Source organism: Lactuca serriola, chromosome 9 (genome assembly GCF_051521515.1).
Source record: "Lactuca serriola cultivar US96UC23 chromosome 9, Lser_US96UC23_V15, whole genome shotgun sequence".
Classification (NCBI taxonomy): domain Eukaryota; kingdom Viridiplantae; phylum Streptophyta; class Magnoliopsida; order Asterales; family Asteraceae; genus Lactuca; species Lactuca serriola.
In genome coordinates, this window is record NC_136416.1 from 206,588,028 (window position 1) to 206,593,793 (window position 5,766).

Genomic DNA, 5,766 nt, shown 5'->3' on the forward strand with positions numbered 1-5,766 from the left:
GAAAGAGACCGAAGGGGTAGGCCAGCACCCAAATATGCTACACAGTGTGTTATTGTATGGTATGTGATATGATGTGGAACTCATTAAGCTTTATGCTTACGGTTTTCGGTTTTTGTTTCAGGTACTCCCTCTTTGAAGGGAAAGGAGCCGGCATGATCGCAGCGCATCACACTACATTTTCCGCACAAGATGTATTTGGGATTTATACTCTGATATTGTTTGTATCATGACATGTTTTGACTATGGATACATTGATTTTGATATGAGTTGTTTCTACGATGTTTTCAGACAAATGGTTTTGTAATTGTTTAATTTAAAATGAGATTTTTGGTCGTAAATTTTTGGATGATACAATATGATTTTAGAAGATGAAGGGAAAACAATGTGTCAGTACGATGAAATCAAAGTTTTTCCAAATATTGAAGTAGTTGTTGGTATGCCATAGTTTATGGCAAACAGAAGAGAAGTGCAAGACATTCATCACTCCTTTCATACTGATTTGGTGAAACATGTTTATAACGCTAAGACGCAACCCGAGGTCGAGGACTTAGATGGTGATTTGTTTGATGAGCAGTTCATGTTTCACATACATTCGTCGAGGATTCGATAGAGGATGTCGATGACAATTTGGTGTAACTTTTAATTATGTTTTTCTTGGTTTTATTATGTAATTTTTATTTTTAAGTAATAAAATACTTTTATTTTTATTAAATTTTGTGTTTATTAATTATTTTTTATTTAATGATACTTATTTTCTAAAAGTTGTAGTTTTTAAAATTAAAATAGTTTTATTGTGAAAGAAAAAAAAAAAAGAAAGGAACTGAGATGTGATCCTCTTCTAAGTTATTAAAAAGTGATAAAATAAAGTGAAGGAAAATAAGATGGTGCTAATTAAAAAGTGTAAGATGGATACACATTTGAATGCGGGGAGTCATAATTAAAGTGAGAAAATGTGAGGGAGGAATAGACGAATAGTCCACTCATAAAGTATCGAGCACGTCGTACAGTCCACGACCACTGGCAGCAGTTGTGGTATAAATTCTTATGGTCATTTTATATATATTATTATATATAAGGGGATAAGGGGATATAACTTTGTTAAAATATGATGAAAGACGGCGACTATGACCAAGTCGTAAAACAGGTTCGAACAGTACTTGACAATTTCAAAACACTCTACTTGTAGATCACAATCTTGTCTAAGTAAAAAAAGTCCAACTGATTTTCTTGGAAATTGCTGAGGTGACGATGTTATCTACTTTTCATTCATTAGAATTACGAAAAACATCAAGGTTTTGCAAACCTTCAACCAAGTTTCCACAATCATGGTCATCTTAACATACTTCCTTCTTCTCTTCATCCCTCAAGCAACATCAATTACTTTCAATTTCACAAATATTGGTCGACAACACCTGTCCAATGAAATAAACATAATGGGTGATGGATTTATCTCCAATGAAGGAATCCAAGTAACTGCAGATGGGAATGGAACTACAAAGTTCTACAGAGAAGGACGGGCTACATACATCCAACCACTTCACCTTTGGGATATCGCCTCTGGTGGGCTAGCAAGCTTCACCACCTATTTCTCCTTCGTGATAGATTCAGACTCGAATGCATATTATGGCGATGGGCTCACATTCTTTCTTGCTGAAAACAATTCAGTCATATCAGCTGGTTCATCCATGGGGCTTCCCATCAATGGCTTAGAAGATACGAAGAACCCATTTGTAGCAGTGGAGTTTGATACATTTGCAAACCCGGAGTGGGATCCAAGAAACTCTAGCAATGATTTGATAGGCGATCATGTAGGTATCAGCATTAACTCTCTTAAGTCTGTTGCCTCTCAGAAATGGTTAAGCAATATAGTTGGTGGGGGAGTCTGTGAAGCATGGATTACATATGATTCTCTTTCTAAAAATCTTAGTGTTTCCTTCACTGGTTTTCAAAATAATACAATTGTACGTCAAGCGTTTTATTACATAGTCGATCTAAAGGCTGTTTTGCGTGAATGGGTTATTTTCGGGTTCTCAGCTGCAACTGGAAATGCGTTCCAGAAAAACACTGTGAAGTCTTGGGTTTTCAATAGTTCTGATTTACAGATGGATGCAAATAATGTCATGCCTCCTACAAGTGGCCTAAATCCTGTAAAAGGGAAGAATAAAACAGTACTGGTAGTGAGCTTAGTAGTTGGTTTATCTGTTTTGATTACTTTTCTGGCTCTACTTGCCTACTACGCATGGAGGAAGAAGAAAAGGAGGGAAGAGGAACAAGGATTTGATGTTGTAATGAACAACGAATTCGAAATGAACACTGGACCCAAAAAATACTCTTACAGAGAATTAGCTGGGTCAACTAATAATTTTGCAGAGGATCGGAAACTTGGTGAAGGAGGCTTCGGTGGGGTTTACAGAGGTTTCTTGAAAAAATCTGGCACGCATGTTGCAGTCAAACGGGTGTCGAAAGGTTCCAAACAAGGTATCAAAGAGTATGCCTCCGAAGTCAAGATCATCAGCAGATTAAGACACAGGAATCTAGTTCAACTCACAGGTTGGTGTCATGAGAAAGGGGAATTATTGCTTGTTTACGAGTTCATGGAGAATGGAAGCTTAGATTTACATCTTTTCAAGGAAAAAACCTTGTTAAAATGGGGCACAAGGTACAAAATCGCCCATGGGCTAGCTTCTGCATTGCTGTATCTACATGAAGAATGGGAGCAATGTGTTCTGCATAGAGATATCAAAGCGAGCAATGTGATGTTGGACACAAATTTTAATGCGAAGCTGGGCGACTTTGGGTTAGCTAAGCTGGTCGACCACGAGAAAGGCTCACAGACAACCATGTTGGCTGGAACCTTGGGTTACATGGCGCCTGAATGTGTAGTAACTGGCAAGGCAACCAGAGAATCAGATGTGTTTAGCTTCGGAGTTGTTGCTTTAGAAATAGCGTGTGGGAGAAAACCCATCATGTACATGGCTCAAGAAAATCAAATACAGTTAGTAGAATGGGTTTGGGAGATCTATGGAGCTCGGACACTACTAGAGGCAGTGGATCCGCGGCTAGGATCAGAATATGTGGAAGAGGAGATCAAATGTTTGATGATCGTTGGGTTATGGTGTGCACACCCAGACCCAGACCTTCGCCCATCAATGAGACATGTTATTCAGGTACTGAACTCAGAAGATTCCCTTCCCATACTCCCCTCAAAGATGCCGGTGGCCTCTTACTTGTCTTAATCAGTCCAAGGCCCATCATCGAGTAGGCATATAACGTTGCTTACTCAAATAAAAAAAAAAAAAAAAAACAAAAGGCCTGACAGTTGTGTCGCTGTTGCAATCATTGGAATTAGAGGTATTAATTTATTTATCTAAAAATCATTTGCATTGTTCAAGTTTGTTTTATTTCGTTCGTGTAAGTTATTTGACAAACATATACGGGTTGGCAACATATGAGGTCCACTTTTATCAAATTTCACTAATCGTTGATGGGATTCTCTTATGTCATAAAAAAAAAAAAAAAAAAAAAAAAAGAAAACATTCTGAAGTTATTTGATTTGCATAGATAAATTTACTTTCTAGAAACTAGTCAAAACCAAACATTCTGAAGTTAGCATAAATATGTTTAATTAAGCTGAATTAACCAACTAATTTAAAAAAAATTGAATCATATAGAAATCCACGAAAGAAAATCACTAATAATCTTGTATAAAACAAAGATTTTTTTCACAACCTTTTTGTTTTAAAGAAAGTATTTTTCCAAAGCGTCAAATCATCTAAAAAGTCGTTAGAATTGCCGTTCATGCCATCTTTGATAGTGTATATTATTACTGTATACTAGGTTATAATCTATAGGAACAACGGTTATAAAATAAATTAAATATTTATAAACAAATTTATAATAATCAATTATTATAAATAAATTATTAATTAAGATATATATTTTTGTATTTATATAAAATTATAATCGTTGTTTTAAATGAAAATGTGAAATATATTTTGAAGATATATCAGACAATATTTATTTGTGAAGTAATGAAGAAAAATAACAATAAATTTGTGAATATTCACTGCAGATAATGTAAATATTTGTATATATATTGAGTATATTATACAGTTGTTTACATTATTTTATTTGAAAATTTGAAAATTACATGGTAAAAATGAATAGGTGTTATGCAGGGGTTTAATATATTTGAAGGGATTGCATAAAGGTCGTGTGTGTTATAAAATATGATCAAATAATAAGATAACTTATAGAGTAAAGAAAGACATGAGAGTAGAGAGAACTTTATTCCAATATTTGTGATGAAATCATCAAAATTTTATAATACATAATATTCACTATTTATACTAGACAAAGAAGATGAAAGGTCATGTATGATATGAATGCACATTATGGTGGTGCATAACTACACTCATAAAACTCATAATAATGTTTGCTGTAATGCTCACTAATTATGGAGAGTAATGATGGAATATGGAGAATCCAATAGTCATTCACTAAATAATAATTCATAACACTCCCCCTTGAATGACGATTGTATCATGCCTCGTTAAAACCTTAATCGGTAAAACCTCATGGGAAAAACCCTTTATTAAGGAAAAAGAGTACATGATTAATAATATATATTGGAAACAATTGCCTCGTTAAAAACCTTGCTAAGAAAACCCGGTGGGAAAAACATAGCTAAGGAAAAGAGTACAATATGTTTCCAACTCCCCCTGATTAGCACATCACTTGATTTTCTTGAAGCACCGCATAGCAATGTTGCGTACCATCGTTTCAAATTTCGATGTAGGAAGTGCTTTAGTAAGCCGGTTAGGAAAGTTGTTACTGGATTGAATTTTCTAGATGTTGATTACACGCTCTTTTTGAAGATCATGAGTGAAAAAAACATTGGTGATATATGTTTGGTTCTGTCTCCTTTGATAAATCTTTCCTTGAATGGAGCTATACAAGTTGTATTATCTTCATATAGTATGGTTGGAACATCCCTGTTAGAAGTTAGACCACAATTCTTGCAAATGTGTTGAGTTAAATTTCTTAACCAAATACATTCATGACTTGCCTTATAAATTGTTATAATCTCTACATGGTTAGAATAAGAAGCAACTAAATTTTGTTTAACAAAATGACAAGATATTATGTTACCTCCACAAGTGAATAGATAACATGTTTGGGATCGAGCTTTGTGTGGATCAGATAAATATCCCGCATCTGCATAACTAATTAACTTTGCATTTTATGAATTTGATTAGTATAAATTCATATCTATTGTACCCCAAAGATATCAAAAAATGTGTTTGACTCTATTCCAGTATCTTCTTGCTGGACAAGAACTATATCTTGCTAATAAGTTTACGACAAAAGATTTATCAGGTCTTGTATTAATAGTAAGATATATTAGTGCATCAATAGCACCAGGATATAGTTCTTCGGGAACAAGAAGATTTTCATGTTTTTTATGACGCTAAAGTTGGTCCTTATTTGGCATCTAATTGCCTTACCACCTTCGGGTTACTCATGGATGTGAGTTATTCATATAAAACCTTTTTAGCACCTTTTCTAGACATTAATGTAAAAGAACTTCATTTTTGTGTGCTTAATTTGAAGACCCAAATAGAATTTCATCTTACCAAGATCATTCAATTCAAAAATTTCTTTCAAACAAGAAGTGACCTTTTCCAATTCCCTAGGAGTTCCAATTATGTTCAAATCATCTACAATAATATCAATTATAATAAATTCTTATCTGAATGTTTTTAT

At 34.1% G+C, this 5,766-nt stretch overlaps 1 pseudogene; it reads left to right on the top strand.

Moving 5' to 3' along the window:
• The first annotated feature begins 1,101 nt into the window (after positions 1 to 1,101).
• LOC145073816 (L-type lectin-domain containing receptor kinase IX.1 pseudogene) lies at positions 1,102 to 3,474 on the top strand (annotated as a pseudogene).
• Positions 3,475 to 5,766: the final 2,292 nt, after the last annotated feature.